At 45.0% G+C, this 13,992-nt stretch overlaps 1 protein-coding gene across 15 annotated transcripts in view; it reads left to right on the top strand.

The window, feature by feature from the left end:
* The window catches only part of PRR5L (proline rich 5 like), a 175,160-nt gene that overhangs the window by 91,620 nt on the left and 69,548 nt on the right, over positions 1-13,992 (top strand). Inside the window, exon 1 of one of the 15 annotated variants that reach the window (XM_015114480.3) lies at positions 12,624-13,758. The gene's annotated coding sequence lies outside the window, so the exon portion shown is untranslated. 15 annotated transcript variants of the gene reach the window in all.

Genomic DNA, 13,992 nt, shown 5'->3' with positions numbered 1-13,992 from the left:
TTGGGTACCTTTTATGTGCTCAGTGCCATGCTAGACACCGGGATATGAGAGTGAACAAGACGGGCAAGATGTTTGCCTTTAAGGAGTTTGCATCCTGTCAGGGCTCATCAGACACTGAACAAGTAAATAAACACAACAACTGCAGCCTGGTCTGTGGGTGCCACAAGGAAACAAAGACTCCTTGCTTGAGGGGCAGAGTCCTCTTGCTGTAAGGTAAGAAGCTATGGGTGATGTTTATGAAGGGAAGCAACGGGTGGCGTTTAATCTCTCAGCTCTGTGTGTGGCACACATGAGCATTGTTTAAAACAGAGGAGTCAGGAGTTCAGGCTCTGAAATCATACAGGATTTGCCTCTTGGTCCCCCTTCCTAGTCTTCTGCCTTTGGGCAAGTGAATCCCTATGCTTCGGTTTCTTCATCTGCAAAACGAGCCTAATGAAACCTACCTCATTGGTTCAGAGTAGAAATTAACTGAGGTAATAGATGCAAATAGAGGCTTGACACAGTCCTGACCATCCTGGCCAGCTTCTGATGATAGTTAATATTATTCTAATTAGCAGTCATAATGATAATAAAATAGCCATGGTAAACAATTGATTTGACCAAATGGCCCCACCACTTTTGAAAATTTACTTGTGATCTAGTTTCCATCTAGTGGTCCGGCCCTGGGGCAGGCGTGGGGTCCAGATCTAGTCTCCTCTGCTGGCTTGGAGGGTTGTGCTTTCTGTGTGTTTCCTTTAGCAATATCTTGGGTGCTGCTGGCTTACCCTGTATCTGGGTGTGTATATAATACATAGGGGAGGGAGTATGTCATACGTGAGGCTTCATAGAGACATCGATAATGGGTTGAGAGTGAGTTAAGACAGAGAGCCGCTAAGTTAAGAGGCTGGTGAATTAGATAATGTGGTAGGTGGGAGTTCAAGCATGGCTGAGGGAGGGTTCTGAGTTTGTGTTGTGTTAGGGTGTCAGTCCCTGCCTCCTCTCTCAAAGGTTCTCGGTGTGTATGGCTCCCAGGGTAGGGGCTGAATGCACAGCCAGAGATGGTGAAAGAACATCGTGGCCATCAGCTGGGCCAAACCGTTAATTAACTGGCGAGTCAGCAGACCCAGAGAAGTGAAGTGACTTGCCCAAGGCCACAGGGACTGATTAGTGCGGGCTTACCTTATACCTGGCTTAGGCCCCGCATAAAAGCTCTGAGAAGACTGGAGGCTGCAGCTGTGATGGGGGTAGAGTAAAGGTCATAAACCTACATGTTTGGCCTTCAAAGTGCTGGTTGGCCTGGTGAATTAGTTGCCAACACTTACAAATCCAGTGATTGCACGTTTCTAAAAATTTGGATTTTTGGCTTTTCCTGGGAAATACCAGATCTGGCAAAACCGGGCTTATATCCGAAGATGGCAAACACCGGATCAGATTGAGTAGCGGCTGCCTCCTTTAGCCAGGGCAGGTGCTGGTAGTAAAGCAAGCTTACTGTCCACACCTGCCTCACTCCCTAAGCTGGTCCCAGCCTGGCCCTTTTGGCCTGTTCATGATGCATAGTGCAGAAAAAAGAAAAGAAATTGGTTCTTCCTTTCATCGACTTTTCCTGCCAGTGTTTATTTGCTAGCGCATATGTTCCTGCACAGGGTCACTCCTGTTGTGGAATAAATGCTGAATACATAAAATTGGTGTCAAATGAATGAACTGTCATTGCTAGAGTCCTGCTTGGGATCAGAAGCTGAATCTTGACTTCCTCCTAACAGCTGGGTGACTTTGAAGAAATCATATGACCTTTATTTGTTGTCTTCCTTTTGTGGAAGGGAGGTTAGGGGAGTCACTATTGCCTTTACACTTATTTATTTGAAGAAGTAAGGCATTTTCATGTTTCTGAATTCAAAAAGTCCAAAAGGGCTTGTAGAGAAAAGGCTTCCCTACTGCGTCCCTGCTACCCAGCTCCTTGCCCTGGGGGAAACCAGTGTTATCTGTTGCCGGTTTGCCCTTCCAGAGACATTTTACGCACATGCAATGAAAAGGGTAAATGCTCTTTTTTATCTTTTTTACATAGATGGTAGCATAATGTACACGTGGCTCTGTGTTTAGCCTTTCTTTCATTCAAGTTTGGCTCTTTCTTTTTTTTTCTTTTATTTGAGATGGAGTCTCGCTCTGTCGCCCAGGCTGGAGTGCAGTGGCAAGACCTCAGCTCACTGCAAGCTCCGCCTCCCGGGTTCATGCCATTCTCCTGCCTCAGCCTCCCGAGTAGCTGGGACTACAGGTGCCCGCAACCACGCCTGGCTAATTTTTTGTAGTTTTAGTAGAGACGGGGTTTCACCATGTTAGCCAGGATGGTCTCGATCTCCTGACCTCGTGATCCGCCCGCCTTGGCCTCCCAAAGTGCTGGGATTACAGGCTTGAGCCACCGCGACCGGCCCAAGGTCAGCTCTTTCTTAGAGCTGCTTTGCCTTCCGGTATATGGGACACCATAGTTTACATATGGCCAGTTCCCTGTGGGGGAGCACTTAGGTTATTTCCAGCTCATTGTTGTTATAAACAAGGCTGCAGTAAAACCCATGTTACATAAGCCACTTGATGTGCCTTGAATAAAATTCTTGGAAATAGATTTGTTGGGTCAGAGGGTATGGCCTTTGTCACTTAGATAGATCTTGTCACATTTCCTTCCGCAGCAGTCAAGTCAGAGTGCTCTCCCTCCAACGACGCGTGCGAGTGCCTGTCTCCCCCAACCCCACCACCCATCACCTTGTGAAGCCTAAGAGAGTTTTGCAAAGAACACAATGTTGTTTAAAAATATTAATAATAACTATAGCTTTTTGGGCCTCTACTCACGGCCAGGCCATGATCTAGGTTATCTCAGTTTCATCTTAACAACATGCACTTAAGCATTACAACCATTTGACAGACAAGGACACTGAAAATTCAGAGCCTATGAGGAACGTATGCAGGTCATCCAGCTAATAAGCTGTAGAGGCTGGATTTGAAGCCAAGTGAGTCAGATTTCAATACCCTGGTGTTTACCCATGGTGAAGCCCCATGTAATTTTTTTTTTTTTTCTGGTAGAGTTTTGCTCTTGTCACCCAGGCTGGAGTGCGATGGCGCGATCTTGGCTCACTGCAACTTCCGCCTCCTGGGTTCAAGCAATTTTCCTGCCTCAGCCTCCCGAGTAGCTGGGACTACAGGCACTCGCCACCACGCCTGGCTAATTTTTGTATTTTTAGTAGAGACAGAGTTTCACCATGTTGGCCAGGCTGGTCTTGAACTCCTGAGCTCAGGTGATCCACCCGCCTCGGCCTCCCAAAATGCCCATGTAATTTTAAATGTTGGTGTTCTGAGCCGACACCTACTTATAGTTGCTGTCTCTTAGCAGTGATGCTTCACATACACCTGGCTCATTTACTCATTCAGAGAACATCTATGGAATTCCTGCTTCACTAAGCCCTGTGCTAAGCCCTGGGGATGTACCTGAGAACATGACAGATAGTGCCCGCCCTTATGGGCCTCACAAAACTGTAACAAATAATTCTGTAGTCATTTATTAAGGCGGATTATGACAAGATGACGAAGGAGGTAGGGAGGGTGCTCTCTGGGGGTAATGGAACCTAATCAGGGGTGAGGAGAAAGGAGGGCCTCTCTGAGCGAGTGATGGTGGGCTATAAAGGGGGTGCAGGTTTGAACCTGGGGAGTAGGGCGGGAAATATTTCACATAGAGGCCACAGCACATGGAAGGATCCTGGGGCGGGGCAGAGCAGGTGCTGGTGGAAGACATGAAGGAAGGCCAATGAGAGGAACTGCAGAGTGGTGAGAAGTGAGGCTGTGAGGATGGAGTTTGTGAATTTATTCTAAGACTTGTGGGGAACATTTGAAGGCATTGCAGCAAAGAGTGACGTAAGCATGGTGGGCTCTGGACTGTTGGGTTCTAGTCCCAGCATCCTTTCTCATGAGCTGTGTGACCTGAGACCAGTTAAACATTAGACACCTCCATTTGCTTCTCTGTAAGCTGGGGCTGGTAATAGCACCTACCTTCTGGTGGTTGTAAGATCAGACACAGGTACTCCCAAACAGGTGCTTTCATGTAGTTTTGAGTGCCATATGAGGTGTGAAATAGATGAGACATTTTAACCCAGTAAACATGAATATATTTGTTTTCTCCAGATGTGATGCACTCTAATACTTTCTATTCTATTTCACTAAAAGTCAAGACCCTGTAAGTTCATTTTTAAAATGCTGAGATAATACATGGCAAGTGCCCGCCTCACAGTTGGCAGTCAGTAAATGGTGCTATCATGATCATCAAGGTTGTCATTAGAAAGACCATTCTGACTGCAATTAGAGAATGGATCAGTTGAGTTTGACCGATCATTATCTAAATCCTGGTGGTGTGGAAGGACATTGGGTCATTCCTGTGTTCATGGGCCAGGGAAGGATTTGCATGCTGGGCTTTCTGACTGCAGAAGCTTCTGAGGGTTATGTGTAAAAGAGGCCATCTCTCTTGTTTCCCTGGGAACTAGTGTCTCCTTGTTTTCCAGGCAGTCACATCAGATGGCATGGCTGTTTTCTTTGACTTCTTTGTTATTTACACTCAGAATGGCTTTTTCCTGGAAGCCTCAGAGTTATTATAAGCCACTTACTTCTTTATTTTAAGTTGTTGAGCCACGATTCTACTTCCCTTTTCAGAGTCAAAGGTTGGAGCCCTAGTGGAATTCATTTGCATTTTCCACTAAGTGCAGCATCTTCCTCTACCCATTGCCCCAGTAGGCAGGGCTTTGCCCCATCTCTATGCCCTGGCCGTGGCAGCTGTGAGGAGAAAGTGAGATGACACATTCTTTTTTCTCCAAGAAACACATCGTGGAAGTTTTTGAAGAAACTCATGTGAGCTGAGTGTTAGCAAGGCCTGTGATACCTCCCAGTAACTCTGTAACTGCCACGGAATTTCCTGGACCCAGGGCCTGGGCTTTCCAGATAACTGAGGTGCCAGCACCAAAACTTTTAAGTTGCTTTTGAAGGGAATTTTTCTTAATGTAACTAGCATTGGTCTTTCAGAAAGGAATATGGACCAAAATTCTAGTTTCTCTAACTCAGAGACATTGGGCATAGAACATTTCTTCTAATTTTTAATTTTCGTGGGTACTTAGTGTGTGTATTTAGGGGGTACATGAGATATTTTGGTACAGGCATGAAATGCACAATAATCACATGAGGGTAAATGGGGTATCCATCACTTCAAGCATTGTTCCTTTCTTTGTTTACAAACATTCCAATTATACTCTTAGTTATTTTAAAATACAGTTGACTGTAGTCACCCTATTGTGCTATCACATACAAGATCTTGTTCATTTTACCTAACTATATTTTTGTACCCGTTTAACATCCCCCCTTCCTCCCACCACAAATACCCCTTCTCAGTCTCTAATAACCATCATTTTCGTATCTCCGTGAGTTCAATCATTTTAGATTTTAGCTACCACAAATAAATGAGAACATGTGAAGTTTGTCATTCTGTGCCTGGCTTATTTCACTGAACATAATGATATCTAGTTCTACCCATGTTGTTGCAAATGACAGGATCTCATTCTTTTTTATGGATGAAGAGTACTGCATTATGTATATGTACCACATTTTCTTTAGTCTGTTGATGGACACTTAGATTGCATACAGGTCTTGGCTATTTTGAATAGTGCTGCAATAAACATGGGAGTACAGATACCTCCTTTATATTCTGATTTCCTTTCTTTTGGGTATATACTCAGCAGTGAGATTGCTGAATCATATGGTAGCTCTATTTTTTGGTTTTTGAGGAACCTCCAAACTGTTCTCTATAGTGGTTGCACTAATTTACATTCCCACCAACAGTATATGAAGGTTCCATTTTCTTCACATCCTCACCAGCATTTGCTATTGCCTGTCTTCTGCATAAAAGCCATTTTAATTGGGGTGAGATGATATCTCATTGTAGTTTTGATTTGCATTTATCTGATGATCAATGATATATTAGTCCATTTTCACACTGCTGTAAAGAACTATCTGAGACTGGGTAATTTATAACAAAAAGAGTTTTAATTGGCTCACAGTTCTGCATGGCTAGGGAGGCCTCAGGAAACTTACAATCATGGGGGAAGGCAAAGGGGAAGCATAGTGGCAGGAGAGAGAGAGAGCAAGAGGGGAACTGCCACACACTTTAAAACCATCAGATCTCATGAGTACTCATTCACTTTCATGAGAATAGCATGGAGGAAACTGCCCCCATGATCCAATCACCTCCCACCAGGTCCCTCGTCCCTCTCTGATATGTGGAGATTATAATTCAACATGAGATTTGGGTGGGGACACAGAGCCAAACCACATCAAATGATGTTGCACATCTTTTCATACACCTGTTTGCCATTTGTAGGTCTTCTTTTGAGAAATGTCTATTCAGGTATTTTGCCCATTTTAAAATCAGATTATTATATTTGTTTCCTATAGAGTTGTTTGAGCTTCTTATATGTTCTGGTTATTAATCCCTTGTCAGAAGGATAGTTTGCAAATATTTTCTCCCATTCTGTGGGTTGTCTCTTCACTTTGTGGATTTGTATCTTTTGCTGGGCAGAAGCTTTTTAAATCAATGTGATCTCATTTGTTCATTTTTGCTTTGGTTTCCTGTGCTTGTGGGGTATTACTCAAGAAATCTTTGCCCAGTCCAATGTCCTGGAGAGTTTCCCTAATGCTTTCTTTTAGCAGTTTCATAGTATAAAGTCTTAGGTTTAAGTCTTTAACCCATTTTGATTTGATTTTTATATATAAGATAGGGGTCTAGTTTCATTCTTCTGCATATGAATATCCAGTTTTCCCAGCACCATTTATTAAAGAGACTGTTGTTTCCTCAGTGTATGTTCTTGGCACCTTTGTCAAAAATGAGTTTACTATAAATGTGTGGATTTGTTTCTGGGTTCTCTATTCTGCTCCATTAATCCGTGTGTCTGTTTTTTATGCCAGTACCATGCTGTTTTGGTTACTACAGCTCTGTAGTATAATTTGAAGTCAGGTAGTGTGATTCCTCCAGTTTTGTTCTTTTTGCTCTGGAAGATCTTGGCAATTCTGGGTCTTTCTTGGTTTAATATAAATTTTAGGATTTTTTTTTTCTATTTCTGTGAAGAATGTCATTAGTATTTTGATTGGGATTGCATTCAATCTGTAGACTGCTTTAGATAGTATGGACATTTTAATACTATTGATTCTTTCAATCAGTGAACATGGAATGTCTTTCCATTTTTGTGTGTGTGTCCTAGAAGAGGCAATTTGGACATAAAGAGAAACATCAAGGGCATGAGTGCACAGAGGAAAGACCATGTGAGGGCATGGCTACAAGGCAGCCATCTGTAAACCAAGGAGAGAGACCTCAAAGGAAATCAACCCTGCTGACACCTTGATCATGGACTTCTAGCCTCTAGAACTGCAAGAAAACAAATTTCTGTTGTGTAAGCCATGCAGGCTGCTGTATTTTGTAATAGCAGTTTGAACAGGCTAATACAGGGGTCACAGTAATGGAGGCAATACAATAAACCATAGGTAGCATTTATCAAGCACTTGCTATGTTCAAGGAGCATTCTAAGTCCTACTTGAGTCATCTCATCCAATATCTTGCAAATCCTAAATCACCTGCTCAGTGCTCCACAGGAAGTGGTGACACCAGCCTGTCTCGGGTGACTTTTCTCCCAGCCTCCACTGCACCTGTGTGTAGCACCTGTACAGTTCCAGGAACCATGCAAAGTATTTCATAGACAATCTTTCTGGTCACCACAACTCTCCAAGGTAACTCTTCCTTTTCCCACTTTTGAGATGTAGAAACTGCAGCTCAGAGGTATCCAAGGTCATACTGTGAGTGTATTGGTTTTTTGTGGCTGCTATAATAAATGACCACAGCTTTCATGGCTTCAAACAACAGAAATATATTCTTTCATGGTTCTTGAGGCCATAAGTGCAGAATTAAAGTGGGTCAGGGCTGTACTCCCTGTAGGGGGGAATCTGCTTCTTTTCTCTTTCAGCTCCTGGTGACTGCATTACTCCAGTCTCTGCCTCTGTCTCCACATCACCTTCTTCTTTATGTGTGTCTGTGTCTTCTCCTCTTCTGTCCCTAGTACCTTCTGCATCCCCTTTATAAGGACACATGTGATTGTGTTTATGGTCCACCTGGGTAATCCAGGACCAGCTTCTCTTCTCAAAATTCTTACCTGAATCGCATCTTTTGCCATATAAGATAATATCCACAAGTTTTGGTGAGAAGTGACTGTATCTTTGTAGGGGGTCGGGAGATGTTTTTCTGCCTACCACAGTGAGCGAATGGCAAAGTGACCACTGATTCTAGGGTTTATCTGCCCCCAAAGCTCTTGAGTGATACACACTTGTGGCTGTACATCCTTCAGAGCTATAAGCATTATACTTCTCAACATCTTTTCTGCAATGCTATTTCTAGGCTCTGGTAGGGGTGGGTCATAGCAAGACTTTCTGGGCCCTTTGATTCAGAAGTTCCACTGCTGAGAAGGCACCTTACAAACGTGGTCATGTCATCCCTAAGACCCACAGATACGCTCATTCTTTACAGTAACAAAAAAAGGGGAAACTCCCTAAATATCTACCCATAGGGGACTAGTTAAATAAAACGTAATACCTCCTAAATGGAATAGTCAAGCTACCATTAAACATAATAAGGTAGATCAATATGTAGTGATATGGGAAGATGGCCATGACGTGTTATTGAAAGGAAAGAAAAACATTACTCATTCTTATTAGCATATTAACAAGAATGTGTGTGTACACATGTGTACAGCTATTAAAAATTCAATGCAATTAAAATTCAGTTCCTCACTTGCACTAGCCACATTTCAAGTTCTCAATGGCCATATATGGCTAGTGGCTACCATATTGGGCAGCACAAATACAGAACATTTGTGTCATCTCGAAGTTCTACAGGATAGCGCTGCTTTATACTAAGTGGCTAGAAAGAGGCCTTTCACTATGTATGTTATAGAGTTATGTGAATTCTTATGTTTTTTGTAATATATGACCAAGTATGCTATTATCAGAAAAATAGGGGCACATAGAGTTTCCAAGGTAACATTCTATTTCTTAAGTAGGTACTAGTTTATTATCATTATTTATTTATTCATTTTTTTTAAAAAATAGAAGCAGGGTTTTGCTCTGTTGCCTAGGGTGGAGTGCAGTGACAAGATCACAGCTCACTGTAACCTCGAACTCCTGGGCTCAAGCAATTAGCCTGCTGAGTAGCTAAGAATACGGGCAAACACTACCATCGCTGAACAATTCATTTTTATTTTTATTTTTTGTACAGACAGGATCTCACTACATTGCCCAGGCTGGTCTCACCCTCCTGGGCTCAAGCAATCCTCCTGCCTCAGCTTCCCGAAGTGCTGGGATTATAGGCGTGGGCCACTATGCCTGGTCTACTATTATTATTTAAAATATATGTTTGTGTGTGTATAAACTCTTAAAGCATGTTTCATAATGAGAATATTTTGAAATATATAGGAAAAAAGATAAAAGGAATCTCCTGGCAGGCTTAACAGTGAGCCAGGTGTGAGGCTGGGAGGCTCCCGGCTGGGGCTGAGTCCCTGACCTGACAGCTATCCAGCCTTGGCCGAGTCAGGCACCTGCTCAGGCTTCAGTTTTCTAATTTGTGACAGACTGTCTGCTCCATCTGCCTTACAGGATTGAGGTAAGACTTAGAAGCACAACTGTGGGTGGAAAAACACTTTCAAACTGAGGAACTTGCTACAGAGAGGTGTAGGATCAGTAAATAACGTCATGAGTTATCAAAGGGCTAAGGAGGCAAGCCTGGGTGTACTGTGATGGGGATGGGGGCTCAGAGGACTTGTCTGCTCCTCAGTGGAGTATTTCCAGATGCCACTGGGTTACCAGAAGCAGAGGGAGCTGCTGTTGTATCCCTACTTCTGTCACAGCTTGGCAGTTTAGGAATAACTGCAACAACATGATTTTATTTATTGAACGAGCTCTTAGGTAGCACTTATTTGCCAGGTACAGTTCTAAGCGCTTGACAAATATTTACTCACTTAATCCTCCTCCAACCCTCAGGCAGTCACTCAGGGTCATTTCATGTGGGAGGAATTTGAGACTCAGAGAGGTCGAGTAACTTGATCAAGGTTACACAGCTAGTAGGGAGTGGGTGTCTAAGGCAGCTGTGCTTTCTCCTTCATCCTTTCTCACCACTCCTCTTGCCCCATCAAGTATGGTCATAGAGTTCCTTATGCCAGTTTATTTATCTCAGGGGCATGAGATTGAACTTTTGATATGAAATTTGGTTCCTAACTTAGTGGCTTCAATTCTGGTTTTCTGACTGAGTTTGGTAGCATGGAAAAGTGGGAGTGGGCTAGGGAATGAGGCACCAGTCAATGATCTGTCACTCACTAGCTGTGTGACTTTGGGTAGGTTACTTAACTTCTCTGATGTTCAAGTGTTTTGTTTTGTTTTGTTTTGTTCTTTTCTGAGATGGAGTCTTGCTCTGTCGCCCAGGCTGGAGTGCAGTGGCACGATCTCGGCTCACTGCAACCTCTGCCTCCTGGGTTCAAGCTATTCTCCTGCCTCAGCCTCCGGAGTAGCTAGGATTATAGGTGCACCACCACAGCGGCTAATGTTTGTATTTTTAATCGAGACGGGGTTTCATCATGTTGGTCAGGCTGATTTCCAAACTCCTGACCTTGTGATCTGCCCACTTTGGCCTCCCAAAGTGCTGGGATAACAGGCATGAGCCACTGTGCCCAGCTCAAGTGGTATTTTGTGAGGGTTGAGGAAGTTTATGTATTGAGACAATGCTTGGCTTCATGGCAGCCAGGCAGCCGATGCCTTTTTTGTTTTTTTTTTTTTCTTTTCCGAGAGAGATTGAAGCCTTGCTCTGTCGCCCCGGTTGGAGTGCAGTGGTGCGATCTTGGCTGACTGCAACCTCTGCCTCTCAGGTTCAAGCTATTCTCCTGCCTCAGCCTCCTGAGCAGCTGGGACTACAGGCACAGACCACCATGCCCAGCTAATTTTTGTACCTTTAGTAGAGACAGGGTTTTGCCATATTGGCCAGGCTGGTCTCGAACTCCTGACCTCAGGTGATCCGCCTGCCTTGGCCTCTTAAAGTGCTGGGATTACAGATGAGAGCGACTGTGCCCGGCCTAGCCAATGTCTTCTTAATTCTTATATCTTCCTTCATCTCTTTTCTTCTCTCCCCTCCCCTCCCCTCCCCTCCCCTCTCCTCCCCTCCCCTCCCCTCCCCTCTCCTCCCCTCCCCTCTCCTCTCCTCTCCCTTCCTCTCCTCTCCTCTCCCTTCCTCTCCTCTCCTCTCCTGTCCTGTCCTCTCCTCTCCTCTCCTCTCTCGTCCCTTCCTCTCCTCTCCTCTCCTCTCCTCTCCTCTCCTCTCCTCTCCTCTCCTCTCCTCTCCTCTCCCATCCCTTCCCTTCCCCTCCCCTCTCCTCCCCTTTCTTTTCTTTTTTGATGAGTTTTGCTCTTGTTGTCCAGGCTGGAGTGCAATGGCACGATCTCGGATCACTGCAATCTCCGCCTCCCAGGTTCAAGCGATTCTCCTGCCTCAGCTCCTTGAGTCGCTGGGATTATAGGCGTGCTCCCCCATGTCCCGCTCATTTTGTATTTTTAGTAGAGATAGGGTTTCTCCATGTTGGTCAGGCTGGTCTCGAACTCCCGACCTCAGGTGATCCACCCACCTCAGCCTCCCAAAGTGCTGGGATTACAGGCTAAGCAGTGAGCTTAGTCTTGAGGATGCAGAGGTGAATGAAGCCCTATGTCTGTCTTCAAGGAGTTTGCAGATTGGCCTAGGTGGGAGCTGGGGAACATGCTCAAACAGGTGTCGGGGAACAGCTCTCACAGTCCTAGCTCTCCTCCTGCCTCGAGTACCTTGGATGAGTTTCTTTGTTTCTTTGCTATACCTTTGTCATCTGTGGATGGGACCTGGACTGGCCCCACTCCGAGGGCCCGTCTGTTCTGTCATTTTCTGACTTGTCAGATTTAGGTCAGGACAGGCCTGCGCCGGTGGGGCCAGCGCTGTAGCAGGTGAACCCAGGGTGTATCATTTCCCTTTAGGGCACTCTTGTCAATGCTCCCTCCTCCTTCCTCCCTGTGCTGCTCTGGGGAGGTCTCTTGGCTCTGCCCAGAAGTAGGAATGGTGGAGACAAAGACAGCTTCACATTCTCTTCAACTGTCAGCATTGAGAGTGGTGGATTCGGGAGGAGAAAAATGAGTCAGTGGCAACTCGTTGTGTGTGACTCTGCAGTTTATGAGTCCGCGGGAGCCACAGTCGTAGGCTGAAAGTGACCCTTATTTAAGAGGGGCTGAGTGTGTGGATGGAGCTGCCCTGGCGCTTTGCTGGACTAGGCGGCCTGGGGACACTAACTGAGAAGTGGATGGGTACAGGAGCCAGCCTGCAATCCTCAGTGTCTTACAGTTTCCTGGAGAAGTGGGTGTTTCGGCAGGAAGGTGGTGGGTAAACACCTGGAACGATCCATTCTGCTCACTTTTCTACTTCCCTGTACCAGTGCCATGGAATGAGAGGCAGCTCCATTAACTCGTTTAAGATCCTCATAAAGGGAGTTAATATCCTGTAATTACACAGGTGAATTGCAGTTAGCAGGCCCATTTGAAGAAGGGCAGCGAAATGGATCCTGTCTTTGTAGTGTGACCTTTACTGGGTGAGTTAAATCCCAAAGCTAGCCAGTTTAAGGATACGGAAGGACCTTCTGTGGCTTGCTTTCTTCATCATCTCATTTGTTGGTTTATATAGATCTTTCCAAGTGGCAGTGGCATTTATGAAGCTGCTGAGGCCTTCTGAAACTTGACAGGCCTGTTATGCTTCTTTTGTTAATAAAGTTTAACGAAACTGTTGAACTCATTCTGAGCAGGGGGTGAAGGGGCAAAGACTGTACAGAAAAACAGGACATAAGTCTGCTTTTTCCTTAAAAGAAAAAAGTTAAGAGACAGGACAAGTCATTTCTTTTCTGCCTCTTCGTATCACAAGTTCCTTGTTGCGATGCCTGTTGCCTGCAGACAGCTGCTAACACCTCCCGTGCCCTCTCGATGGCTTGCCTCCGTGCCCATCTGAGTGGCCTAACTCACTCTTCTGACCACAACAGCATGTTTGATTTGGAGTTGAGACTTCGGTTCCCCCTTCTTCAAATGCTAACCAGCTGGGGTTGCAAAAACCTTCTCCCCTGGCAACCTGAAGGTTGACTTAAGGCTAGAATATCTTTTTCTTGCATCATTAGTTTTTGGGACATAGCAGACTTAGCTGGTGAGAGAGATGTCAGTGAACATACTTCTGGGCTAAACCTACTAAACCCCTAAGTAAAAAGTGACTATGAGATTCGTGGTGTTTCCTTTTGTCCTTCACTCTGCTGAACTCTAATACTCACCTTTTAAGTCATTCATTTAGACTTTAGAGTCACTAAAGAATAAGAGACTGAAATTACAGGTCCAAAGGTGTCGAGGAAAGAAAGAAATTCATCCGAATGGAAATAGCCAGTCCTTGAGGCCCATGGCTGTGCCAGTCTGCCGGCCATGTCACGTGATCTCATTTCGTCTCTCCAGTCCTGGAAAGTGGGCATTAGTAACAGCTGAGGACTTTAGACTCAGTGTGTCCAAAGTCACACAACTTGGGAGTGGCCAAGTTAAGACTCAAACCTGAAGCCACTGCCTTTAACTGTGAAGCCGCGAAGTCTCCCAGCGACTGCTACAAGGGGACGGTGTCGTTGAACCCAACCCTGCAGGGTGAGTTGGGTTTAAATAAGCAGAGGGAAAAAGGAAGAGAATTCTGGGTAAGAGGAGCAGTTGGTATGAGCAAAAGTGTGGTGGAAGGATCAGGCATGACATAGAAGAGTGCCTGCCGGTTGTGAGCTCCATGGGGCAGGGCACCATGGCCTCTGGAGCCAGCTTATAGCTCCCAGTGCCTGAGTGCCTGTGCATAGTAGCTGCTCAATAAATATTAATTGCATGAGTGAATAC

The sequence above is a fragment of the Macaca mulatta genome, chromosome 14 (assembly GCF_049350105.2).
Source record: "Macaca mulatta isolate MMU2019108-1 chromosome 14, T2T-MMU8v2.0, whole genome shotgun sequence".
Taxonomy (NCBI): domain Eukaryota; kingdom Metazoa; phylum Chordata; class Mammalia; order Primates; family Cercopithecidae; genus Macaca; species Macaca mulatta.
This window is presented reverse-complemented; position numbering and strand designations above follow the sequence as displayed.